Source organism: Chelonia mydas, chromosome 8, assembly GCF_015237465.2.
Source record: "Chelonia mydas isolate rCheMyd1 chromosome 8, rCheMyd1.pri.v2, whole genome shotgun sequence".
In the NCBI taxonomy this organism is placed as follows: Eukaryota; Metazoa; Chordata; order Testudines; family Cheloniidae; genus Chelonia; species Chelonia mydas.
Window position 1 is genome coordinate 32,779,677 of NC_057854.1, and position 12,114 is coordinate 32,791,790.

Below are 12,114 nucleotides of genomic sequence, written 5' to 3' on the forward strand. Positions count from 1 at the left end.
CACCACACGATCCATTGTCTACAGCCAAGCTCTACGATACAACCGCATTTGCTCCAACACCTCAGACAGAGACAAACACCTACAAGATCTCTATCAAGCATTCTTACAACTACAATACCCACCTGCTGAAGTGAAGAAACAGATTGACAGAGCCAGAAGAGCACCCAGAAGTCAACTACTACAGGACCGGCCCAATAAAGAAAATAAGAGAACATCACTAGCCATCACCTTCAGCCCCCAATTAAAACCTCTCCAACGCATCATCAAGGATCTACAACCTATCCTGAAGGACGACCTATCACTCTCACAGATCTTGGGAGACAGGCCAGTCCTTGCTTACAGACAGCCCCCCAACCTGAAGCAAATACTCACACACCACACAACAGAACCACTAACCCAGGAACCTATCCTTGCAACAAAGCCCATTGCCAACTGTGTCCACATATCTATTCAGGGGACACCATCATAGGGCCTAATCACATCAGCCACATTATCAGAGGCTCGTTCACCTGCACATCTACCAATGTGATATATGCCATCATGTGCCAGCAATGCCCCTCTGCCATGTACATTAGTCAAACTGGACAGTCTCTACATAAAAGAATAAATGGACACAAATCAGACATCAAGAATTAGAACATTCAAAAACCAGTTGGAGAACACTTCAATCTCTTTCGTCACTTGATTACAGACCTAAAAGTTGCAATTCTTCACAAAAAAACTTCAAAAACAGACTCCAACGAGAGACTGCTGAATTGGAATTAATTTGTAAACTGGATACTGTTAACTTAGGCTTGAATAAAGACAGGGAGTGAATGGGTCATTACAGAAAGTAAAACTATTTCCCCATGTTTATTCCCCCCCCCCCACCCCCCACTGTTCCTCAGACGTTCTTGTCAACTGCTGGAAATGACCCACCTTGATTATCACTACAAAAGGTTTCCCCTCCCCTGCCCCCCGCTCTCCTGCTGGTAATAGCTCACCTTAAGTGATCACTCTCGTTACAGTGTGTATGGTAACACCCATTGTTTCATGTTCTCTATGTATATAAATCTCCCCACTGTATTTTCCACTGAATGCATCCGATGAAGTGAACTGTAGCTCACGAAAGCTTATGCTCAAATAAATTTGTTAGTCTCTAAGGTGCCACAAGTACTCCTTTTCTTTTTGCGAATACAGACTAACACGGCTGCTACTCTGAAACCTCTCCTCTACCAGGATATCAGTCTGGTTGCATGCTAGAGCCCTGTGGATCACTCAGCCAGGTTGTCAGTGCGGCCACATGCTAGAGACCCCCATAGACTGCTCAGGCAGGCTGTCAGTACGGCTGCATGCTACAGAGGCCTATAGATCACTCATTGTGTGCTACAGAGCCCTAGAGAAAAGCAAACAATTTGTTACTGATGTAACTGGAGCAAATTTTGGACCAATCAGAGTTGCATTCACATAGGTGAGGGCAGATTTTGGTCCTACAACTCCTATGCCAAGCTCTTCATGAATGGGTATCTAAAGCTAAGCTGCTATATACACAGTTAGGTGCCCAAATAGCTACAATTTCAGAAGTGCTGAGCACCCAGCAGATACCATTGCACTCAGGTCCGTAAATCAGGCCACTTATTTAGGTGCCTAAATAGAGATTTACACATTTAGGCTCCCACTTTTGAGAATCTCAGTCCGAGTATATACACTTCCCGATTGTATCTCATTGTTTTGACATAAAGAGCTTCCACTAACTGGGGATGCAACAATCATGACAGTAGGAAGACTTTTTTTAGGCCCTTCCAAATGAAATCTCCCAACCAGCTCCTTCTTATTTAAATTTCACACATGAAGTACATAGAACTACAAAAACTAATTTTCAGATTATTGACCTGCAGTAAAGTTCATAGCATTTCTGCAGTGTCAAAGAATCAATACTTCATCTTCAAAACAGATCCCAGCAGAGAAATTCTCTTTAGTATGTCAACAGATATAACATCTCTTTGCAGTGTAACTGCAGTTATGTACCACTTCCCACACATGGGATATTTTGCTGCCTAGATATAACATTATTGTGATCTTTAACCTTGCGTACTGCACATAAAACTGGTGAAACCTAACTGGGGAATCAGACAAACACACATGGAAAGATCATTTGTTCCTCTGAACCACTGCGGGAGCACTGTCTGGTTTAGCATGCACAACATTTAGCCTGTTTTAATATTTGTATCAGTCTCATTTTCCTTTCTCTTTAATTCAGTTTTCCCTCTTGTATCCCTCATATCCTCTCCTTTTGTAGTTTAGAAACTCAGCAGAGACCAAAACTATTAGAGCAGGAAAAATGGCTCTGGTTTCATTGGGTAGGAATAAGTGACCCAGTCTGGATAAAAGAAACCAGCCTGAACTAAACCCTAATCTTTTCCGAGATTCAATAAATGTGGTTAAACTTTGTTACTGCTTCTTAATATCCATGTTCACTTACTTCTGTGCTACCCGGAAGCAGAGAAAGAAGAGCAGATATTTCACCACTAGCTCATCAGGTCTAGTCCACTCTGTCTGGAGATGATGGAATGCTGTTACCAGATAAGGGTCAGTCTACACTTAAAAGTTAACATAGTTACTTTAGTCAGAAGTTTGAAACAACCACACCCCTAAATGGTGTTGCTACGCCAATGCCCAGCGTAGACGCAGCTATGTCAATGGAACATTGTCATTCGGGGAGGTGGTACTCCTACACAGATGGAAAAACCCCTTCTGTCAGTGTAGGATGCATCTGCATAGTTATGTTGGTATAGCCTCCATTGTGTTGACACAGACTGAAGTCTACTCAGTAACATGTATAAATAAATTGGGGGCCTCATTTAGTTCTCGGTGGTTAGCTATCCATGTCACAAATTGGGTCCCTTGTTGGAGGTGATGGAATGCTGTTATCATCTGAAGGTTATTTCAAGTAATGGGCATAAATAAGTCAGTGGTGTCAGTGGTTCATTCTCCACAACATAAAACAACCTCTACAGTGGACACTCACTGGTATCTTTGTTGACAACTAAAGCAGATACTGAACTACCCTCACACCAGGGCTGAAGCACTTTGTGAAACTGTTTAATACGTGTTTTGAGCCATTTGTTAGTTGATTAACCAAGAGTTAATTATCTCAGTGTATGTACGTGGTCTGATCTGCGGCCCATGCAAGTTACTAGTTTGCTCCTGCTATGTAACTGCTGTCTTGCATGTTGGCTAACATTTTTACCTGCTTGCAGTCAGACTCCATTGCTGCCACTAATGTTCATAAATCCAAGTGATTTGTCCTCAGTCCCGAACCAAGGAACACTGGGGGGAATTTACAAAGTTTCTGTCTGTCTTATGCAGTGGAAGAGGACATGGTGTGAGCCTCCCACAGTGTCATGCTGATTTCTTTGGGGAATTAAAAAGAAAAAAGGAGAGCTCAGATACTGTGACAAATACCTGCTCTCAAACAGTTCAGGCTGCTCAGAAACAGGATTTCTCAAAAACAGGACGTTCCAGAGAAAGCCGGTGTAAGGGACTTGGGCATAGGCAGTCCTGCCTAGCAGTCACATCTGGACTGGCACCACAGGTCAAGTCCAGCCACAAGGCAGCAGTCAGCAAACAGGGTGTGGAGTATTCGCTAGATCCTGAGTCAATTGGCAAGTGTCAGGGTGACAGTCAGGCTGGTCTCAGAGACTGGAGACCAGAGGTAGTTAGTAGGCTGGAATCAGGAGGCCAAGTCGTGGTCAGAGTCAAGCCAGGGTCAGAGATCAGAAAACAAGGTGAGGTCTGGAGTTAGAGCACAATAGAAGTCTGTATAGTTGCCAAGACAACCTGCTGGGGTACTCTCCAGGGTTAAATAGTGAGCATGGGCTAATCAGAGGGTGCTGTCATTCTAGACACTTTCGGCAGTACTTCCTATGGTGCCTGATCTCCTCAGTGCTTCCTGCAGGTGGCTTTGCATTGTGTCCTGGTGGTGATGTGGCAACATCAGCTGTCCCAGGTGCTGCAGACCTGGGTTCTAGGGTCCCCAGGATCCTTACAGCCACTGATGAGATTTCTAACCCAGTTTTGCACACCAAGGCACTTCAGAGAAGCATTTGAATTTGGGGGTGGATAAAACATGTTTTCCCTGTTGTATCTTTGCAACTCTGGTGACTGAACTGTTTGAGAGGAATTCAGCAAAATGCCCGTTGTTCTGTTACAACTTATTGAGCCTGAGTTGTTATAAGAGGTTCTGAAACATGGATGGTTTATTTTAATGGTACTTGGTGGCATTGGTCCACGTTCCAGTCAGGTATTTCATGGTTAAAAAGAAATACCTGGATGTGAAAAACAGCTCTGCATTCCTAAATCTTAGAGTTAGAGTCATGTTAGAAAATATCCATGAAATAGGGTTGCCACCTGTCCAGGTTTTCTCCAGATTGTTCCTTTTTTGTGGTAGCTGGCAAATCTGTCAGGACGCTCAGTGCACACTGCCCCTGTCCAGTTTCATGGGCTCAGGATCAGCCTGGATGTCCCAGTTTTTTGTACCTCACAGGTAGCAACCCTAACACAGTACAAAGTAGAAAAGACCTTACAGCAGGATACCAGAGAGTCCTGGGCAGGGGAAAGTCTGGAGTGATGAGATTCCTCACAGCCCTAAACCAATCCATTGGCCTGCTCCTCATTGGGTCTTCCTGGCCTCCAGGGTAGCATTCTATAAGCCTGTACAAATTCTCTATATAATACCAAGTGTATTTGAGAAAATGCAATCTCTGTATTCTCTTCAAGTTCCAGCCCAACATTTTCAATTCCCCTACCTTCAGACTCAGATTTCACTAACACCACAACTACTATTCAACTTTAACTCTACCCCCCCTCCCCGCCCAGTAAGAGGTGGAGAGGCCTGGAGAAGAGGATGCTGGAAGTTTGGCAACCCCATGGGTGTAGATTTAAGACTGCAATCTGTGGTCTGGGGCAGTCGTGCATCTCTAGGTGGAGGAGGAGAAGCTATGAATTGTTAGGTGGCTGAAATTTTCATTTGCTGTGGTTTGGCATATACTGTATATAATTATTCATATTATAGTAATACCTACAGGCCCAAACCAAGATCAGCGCTCTGTTGCGCTAAGCACTATATAAGTATGTAGTGCGATACATTTCCTATTCCAAAGACCTTACAGTCTGAATAGACAAGACAGACAAAGGATAGGAGGAGAAACAAAGGCACAAAGAGGTGAAGTAACTTACTTAAGGTCATACATCAGACCAGTGGTACAGTCAGAAATTGAACTCTACTGCTCTGACATTCAGACCAATGCCCTGTCCGCTACCCTGCACTGCTGCTCTTAAGATGTTATTTGCAATTAGAGCTGATTGGTAATTTTCCAACAAAACATTTTTCATCAGAAAATGCCAATTCATTGAAGCTGAAACCCCCAACCCTCATAATCTGTGGACAAGAAGTTGAATTCATCAACTCATTTGAGTATCTTGGCTCCTTTGTCACCAAGAAGGGAGGTTGCCTTGCTGACATGAAACACTGAATCAGCAAGGGGTTATATACACTCTTTGGGGACCCGTGGCATCAACTTGACCTAAGACACACATCTATCAAAGCAGCAGTGACTTCTGTCCTCTTGTATGGCTGTGAAACCTGGGCCAGCACAGCAATGCAAATGTGCCAGCTGCACTGTTTAGACATGCAACAGCAATAACGTATTGAAGGCATATAGTGGTTTCGTCATGTTAATAATGAGCAGGTTAGGCATCGGACCAACCAGCCTCCACTGTCTTCCCAAGTGACTCAATGCCAGCTAAGGTGGCTTGGCCATCTGCTCCTTATGCCAGAGTCCGTACCAGCCCACCAGATTTATGCATTAAGTCCAACAAAAGCTGGATGGAGAAGACTTTCTGGATAGCCCTACACATGCTGGAGAGATATCATAGCTTCTGACCTCACCCATCTCAGCCTTAATATAGAGCAGGCCGCAACATTGACAGGAAACCGGGTTCTCTGGAAACGGATGATCTAAAGTGTGCACTCTATGCTCCACGAGCAGGAGAATGAACTAATGAATTGAAACCGTTGGTGGCAATGGGTCAGTTTCAACTAATCTCCTGGTTCAAAATATTTTTGAAGAAAAAAAAAAAACAGTTTCAAAATTGGGGAAACTTCCCATTTTGACATTTTCAAGATTTCCTGGTTCAAAATGACTTTTCATTTCAAAATTCTCATTAATTTATACTTTAAAAAGGGTCAAAAGATAAAAAGGTCACAATCAAAATGAAACATTTCAAAATTATTAAAATTAAATGTTTTGATTGACCGGCTGTAGGGGGTTGTTGTTTTTTTCAGATCATCAATTTGTGAAAATTTTCAAAATTTTGAAATTGTCCCTATTCGGGACAGAAAAAAGTTTTGAAATCACAAAATCTCTCTCAGGACAGGATAACAATTTCCCTCCCAGCTTTACTTGCAATGCCATTCAGCAAGGTGGGGCAGCTATGGGGCCTAACCCTCCTGTAACTAGCACCAGCTTTGCACAGGTATAATTCCATTCATACAATTAATCTTCACCTCATTTCCACCAGTTTAAGTGACAAGAACATCAGGCCCATAGAGTGTGCATCAGGAACACTTCAGGCCAAATTCTTTACTGGTGTTAATGGACGTAGCCCATCTGACTTCAATGAAGTTATTTATACGAATAGAGAATTGGGCCTTTTGAAAACAAGTCATCAACGTGTGCTCCAGATTGAACAAAAGTGACAGGGAGACAACGTGAAAATTGCCTCTACTCATGCTCCCAAGGCATCCATCCCAAAATGAAGGCTGGAGGTGTTGACGAGCTTCAGCAATATGCAGATGAAAACAAGATAGGAAAAGCAATTGAGGGAGAAAAGTAAATAAACAAAGGAGTATTTTAGTTATCTTGGAGATGAAAGGTTCTTTTAAACTGGCTTTATTAGCTTTCGAACACAAGGCTTCAACTTTGCTTGGAAGAACACTGGATTCTCCATGGGATGCCAAATCATGAATCTGTCTGAAAAATCTCTTTTTGAAATCTCTCTCTGACACTACTAAAAGAAAAAGCTGTGTTGACAAAAGTGCCCATTGTGCCTGACATATTCTGGCCTACTTCGTTGTTTTAAGAGATATGAAGGAGGTTGGGAGTAACAGATTTATAAACACTAAGCAAACCTTGTCCCTTTAATCTGAAATCTGTCTTGGTTTGCCCTCAGGTTGACATTTATTGTTTTAAAACCTTGAGAAAATGAAGTGAGGAATTGCCCATTCCCATCAGTTTCAGTCTGAAATGTTTAAAGTGCACATATTTCATCTAGTGCCAGGTCCAGGATCACAGCCAGGTCTTGTTTGACAACCAGATGACTTACACAAAGGGGTTCCCCTTATGAAAACATTTAGATATGTGAATTGGCACACATGAGCACATCACAACATACCCTCTTGGAAGCCAGATCGCAGTCATATGCAGGGCATATGGGCTGCCACATTAAAAGTGCATTGCCACACAGAGCTGAGAAAGATTGGATTGAATAATCAAGCAGGCCAACTTTGGGGTCATTTTATATTTCGCTGTAACTCATATCTGCTTAAGGGCATTAAATGGAAACAATTTGAACAGAGAAAATGAAAATTGACCACACATTGCTGGGAGGTAAGTAATGCTGATCTACAAGTTTGCCATTATTTAATACATATAGAGTCTGTGTTTCCAGTTCAGGAATAAATCTTTCCCATAAATCTGCAGAATAGAAAGAGGATGTTAAGCGTAGAGCAGAGGAGTGGTATTTTTTTTAAGTTCCTCTGTTTTCTGATAATTCTTTTTATTCACTAGTTTGATCTACATCTTCCGTTAAATCATTTGTTCCAATTCACTTTAAACAAAACTAATGTTTTCAGACCTGCCATTGCTTTTGCCTCCCACTGATTTAAAACTGTTCGAGTAAAAGAAAGCTTAGAAAACATCCAGAGTATGTCTACACAGCAATTAGACACCCACGGCTGACCCATGACAGCTGACTTGGGCTCAGGCTGCAGGGCATTGCAGTGTAGCCATTCGGGCTTGGGCTGCAGGCCAAGCTCTGGGACCCTCCCACCTCACAAGCTCCTACAACCTGGCACAGGCCAGCCACGGGTTTTTTATTGGAGTGTGGACATACCCTCAGTGGCTTCCCAGATCATAGCCAGGTTGCCAGCCCCACGCATTCACCAGTCATGAGTTAGCACTCCAACAATCATGAAATTGCCTTAAAAAAAAAGAAAGAAATTTTGACCGTTACAAATTTGGGTTCTTTTTATTTGCCTTCAGTTTTGAGCCTTTAGGGTTTCACATTTTCAAATTCTTCTGCACAACTTATTTTTATATATGAAATCTGAGATTCCCATGTAATCCCCTGACTTCTAGAGGTGGGTATTTATGTAAAACACCTGATATCATGAGATTTAACACTGGGCGGAGGATGATGCCCACAATACACTGAGCCAAACCAACTATGCAAAGACACTATGCTCCTCCTTGATGAACTACTGTGAAAAGAGAAGTCTCCCCTACTCAGAAGTTACAACTCTCATTCCACTGAGCATGTAAATGCCTGCTATCTCTCTCCAAAATCCCAGAATATATGAGATTTTCTTGGGTTGGAAACTAGATATCATTTAATTCCAACTGTACCAGATTTAACTGGGAGCATCTTAAAATAAGTGCCGACAATATACACGTAGGACTATACACAATCCATTTTATGGAGGATTTGAATGATTTATCATCGATCATTGTTGACCGATGGGTTCGAACCATATGGCCAGTCTGTCATTCTTATATTATATCTTAAAGTTTGGTCCCTCTCTTAAAAGTGACTTCATAAAATTGGCACCTCCTGTTCAGCAGGTCTGTGTTCAGAGTCAAATATTTTGTGACTATAATAAGTTATCACTGCATTTTACTCCTACTAGCTCTTCTGAGCCAACACAGTGAAGGGTATAGATTCATATATTCTAAGACCAGAAGGGACCATTGTGATCATCTAGCCTGACCTCCTTATAACACAGGCCAGAGAACTGCCCCAAAATAATGCCTAGAGCAGAGCTGTTAGAAAAGCATCTAATCCTGATTTAAAAGTTGTCAGTGGTGGAGAGTCCACCACACCCCTGTTCCAATGGTTAATTACTCTCAGAGTTAAAATTCCCTGCTTGGGTAAACACATCCACACTAGCTCCAATCCAGCTAGCATACTAAAAATAGCAATGTAGCTGAAGCTGCATGGCAGCAGAGTAAAGGCTATCCACCCTGAGTACAATCCCAGCTGAAACGCTCAGTACGTACTCAGCTACATGGCCATTTTTAGTGTGGTAGCTCAAACAGAGCTAGCATGGGTATGCCTGCCCCAGCTGAAAATTACACCTCCAGCGCCAGTATAGACATACCCTTGGACTACATGAGCTGGATCCTATTCCTTATTGTGCATCAGCCCCAGGACTGCTTAATAAGTTCCAGTCAGTTACACTTGTGCAAAGCCTCAAATACGATGGTGCTGTGGGGTTTCAGAGAGGTCACTCAAGAAGTGATCTGAAGAGAGTGGGGCTGCACAGGTGTAATTTAGGGCTGTTCTGCAGAAGCTTTCATCACTGCTGATGATGCATGAGAAGGAAAGGCGCAAGATTGATTTTTGGAGCCCTGGATGAGTTTGCAGGGCTAGCCACAGAGCTGGGAGGAAAGTGGTTTTCCTGTCCAAGGAAAAATGTTGAGAAATCAGATATTTTTCCCCAACACAAACTGGAACCAAAAAGTATTCACACACCAAAGATCTGGAAAAAAATTTGGTTCAGGTCAATTGAAATGTTTCATATGGATCATTTCAAAACATTTTGATTTTGACTTTTTTTATTTTCGTATAATTGTATTATAATTAGCTTAAATTTCAAAACAAAAAGTCACTTCAAACCAGAAAACTGAAAAATTTTCATGCAGAAAAATGTTGAAATGGGAAGTTTCAACAATTTCAAAAGACCCTTTCCTGTAAAAAGTTTCAGTTTCAATTAACCTGAATTTTTCATTAAAAAAAAAAAAAAGTGTGATTGGAAAATTACGGACCAGCTCTGTCTGGCATTTAGGGAAAAAAACCCTCACATTTTACTTTTTAAACTGAACTTGCTGAACACAGAAATCACCAATAAACAAAGAGCACAGAACCTGCCATAGCTGTTTTTACAAGGCTACTTTTCAGAGGAGAGCTGCAGTTTTACCCCACCCCCACTTTGCCAGACATACCAGCCTTCTTTACTCATTAGTCAAATTTTCCTATAGACAACTTTCTGCTTTCTCCTATGGCATCCCTTCTGCTAGGGAGGGGCTCCAAGCAAATTCCTGCAAAGCCTCTACACTATTTTAACTCAAATCTCTCCAAAAAACTCATGCCTCTGATTCCTATAAACCACTCAGCAATGGCCAAGCAACTGATGAGTTGTGACCGTTGTTTCTTATACTTACAATTGTCTTGTCCTGGACCTGTCTTCTCCTGTTGTCTCCATTTTTATATGAAGACTATAAGGTCTCTGAGGCTAGGACTGTCTTTTTTGTAATATGCATATATCGTACCTGTCATAATGGGGCCCCAACTCCTGTTTAGAACTTCCAGGTACTACCATAATACAAATAATTCTGCTTAAAAATGATTTGTATCTTAATTAATTACCATGAATAGTAATTGTGATGAAAGCGCTATGAGGTGGGTTGGGTGCCCTGCTTCACTATTGTTACTAATTATTATTTGTATTATGGTAGCACATCCAGGCCACAGACCCATTGTGTGTTAGACACACTGTCCAAATATGTCGCTGCCCCAGCGCTAGCCTAGCTTGGTTTCACATGCCCACACCCCAAACAACACTTTTTACAATTTATTTCAAACAAATGCATAGGATTGTACCTTCAAAACATGTACCCAGGCAGACACAGGAAGTTCTATTTGTAGAACCTTTGTGCTTTCTTTGCATCACAGGGAGTTGCTTTCATTTGTTGCAACTTGTCTTATATTTGGATTGTAAGCTCTTTGGAAAAGAGGAGTTGGTACTTTGTTTGTGAAGTATCTGGCACACTTTGGGGTATACAACTAATACCAACACCAGCACGGTGTCTAGAACTGGTGCAAACTGAAAGCAACATAATAATGAAATAAATGATACTGCTAGCAATCCTAGCACAGGGCCCTGGCAATGGAAACTTAGCTAGAGATCCAGGTTGCAGTGCCAGAAATCAGCTTCAAACTCACTCCTAAGTGGCCAGCAAAGCGGGCAGTGCCACCAGAAAGTAGGTGGTGGGGAAGTGGCCAGTAAATTAATTGGCTCCCCCTGGAGGTTTCTGTTGGAAGAGCGTGGGTGGAGCTGGGAGGGAATTAAATCTTTCCCTCATCTCCTTCAGATCACTGCCAGCCCTCAGAAGGGGAGAGTCTCCCTTGGGTTTGGTAAGCGTAGCTGTCTCGGGAAGCTGCACATCCGCACTTGATGGGCCAGGGTGGCTGAATTTAGCCCCTGATTTGGAAGTGATTTTACATTGAATATATACCAACTGAGCATTCAAACCTGTCTATTTAGGGTTGCAATTCTACAGCACACATCCAAGTAGCCAACTGACAGTTAATGAAGAAGCAACAATTCTCTCTGGACAGTTCATAACTGGGGCAAAATATACACCAAGGGATTATTGAAAATGTGTTTCTTGAGCTATGGAAGAGAAACAGAGATTTTATTTAGCTATTAAACATCCAAATGTACAGTATGTTTTTACTAATCAATTGTATTCCATTAATATGATGTGGTTCTCACTGAATTAAATGCATATTTAAAGAATTTTGCTAAAAGTCTTTTCACTTTTAGTTCTTTATAAAGAACCTTCGCTTACATTTTAGGGAAAGAAATCTCCTTAATTTTGTTTTTTGTTAATTATTATTTTTAGCACAATAGTGCAGAGAAACTTCAGTTGATGTCAGGGCCCCATTGTGCTAGGTGTGGTACAGATATCAGATTCCTATCCCAAAGAGGATCCTGATCATACAAAAGTGCTATCCCCATTTTATAGATGAAGAACTGAGACAAAGTGACACAGTGAGTGCCCTTAGGTCCAA

At 41.9% G+C, this 12,114-nt stretch overlaps 1 long non-coding RNA gene across 5 annotated transcripts in view; it reads right to left on the minus strand.

The window, feature by feature from the left end:
* LOC122461488 overlaps positions 1-12,114 on the minus strand; it is a 127,063-nt gene that overhangs the window by 13,677 nt on the left and 101,272 nt on the right. Inside the window, exon 4 of one of the 5 annotated variants that reach the window (XR_006283418.1) lies at positions 8,155-8,241. The exons of the other annotated variants lie outside the window; for them this stretch is intronic. This is a non-coding gene — a long non-coding RNA (uncharacterized LOC122461488). The remainder of the gene's footprint in view (positions 1-8,154; positions 8,242-12,114) is intronic. 5 annotated transcript variants of the gene reach the window in all.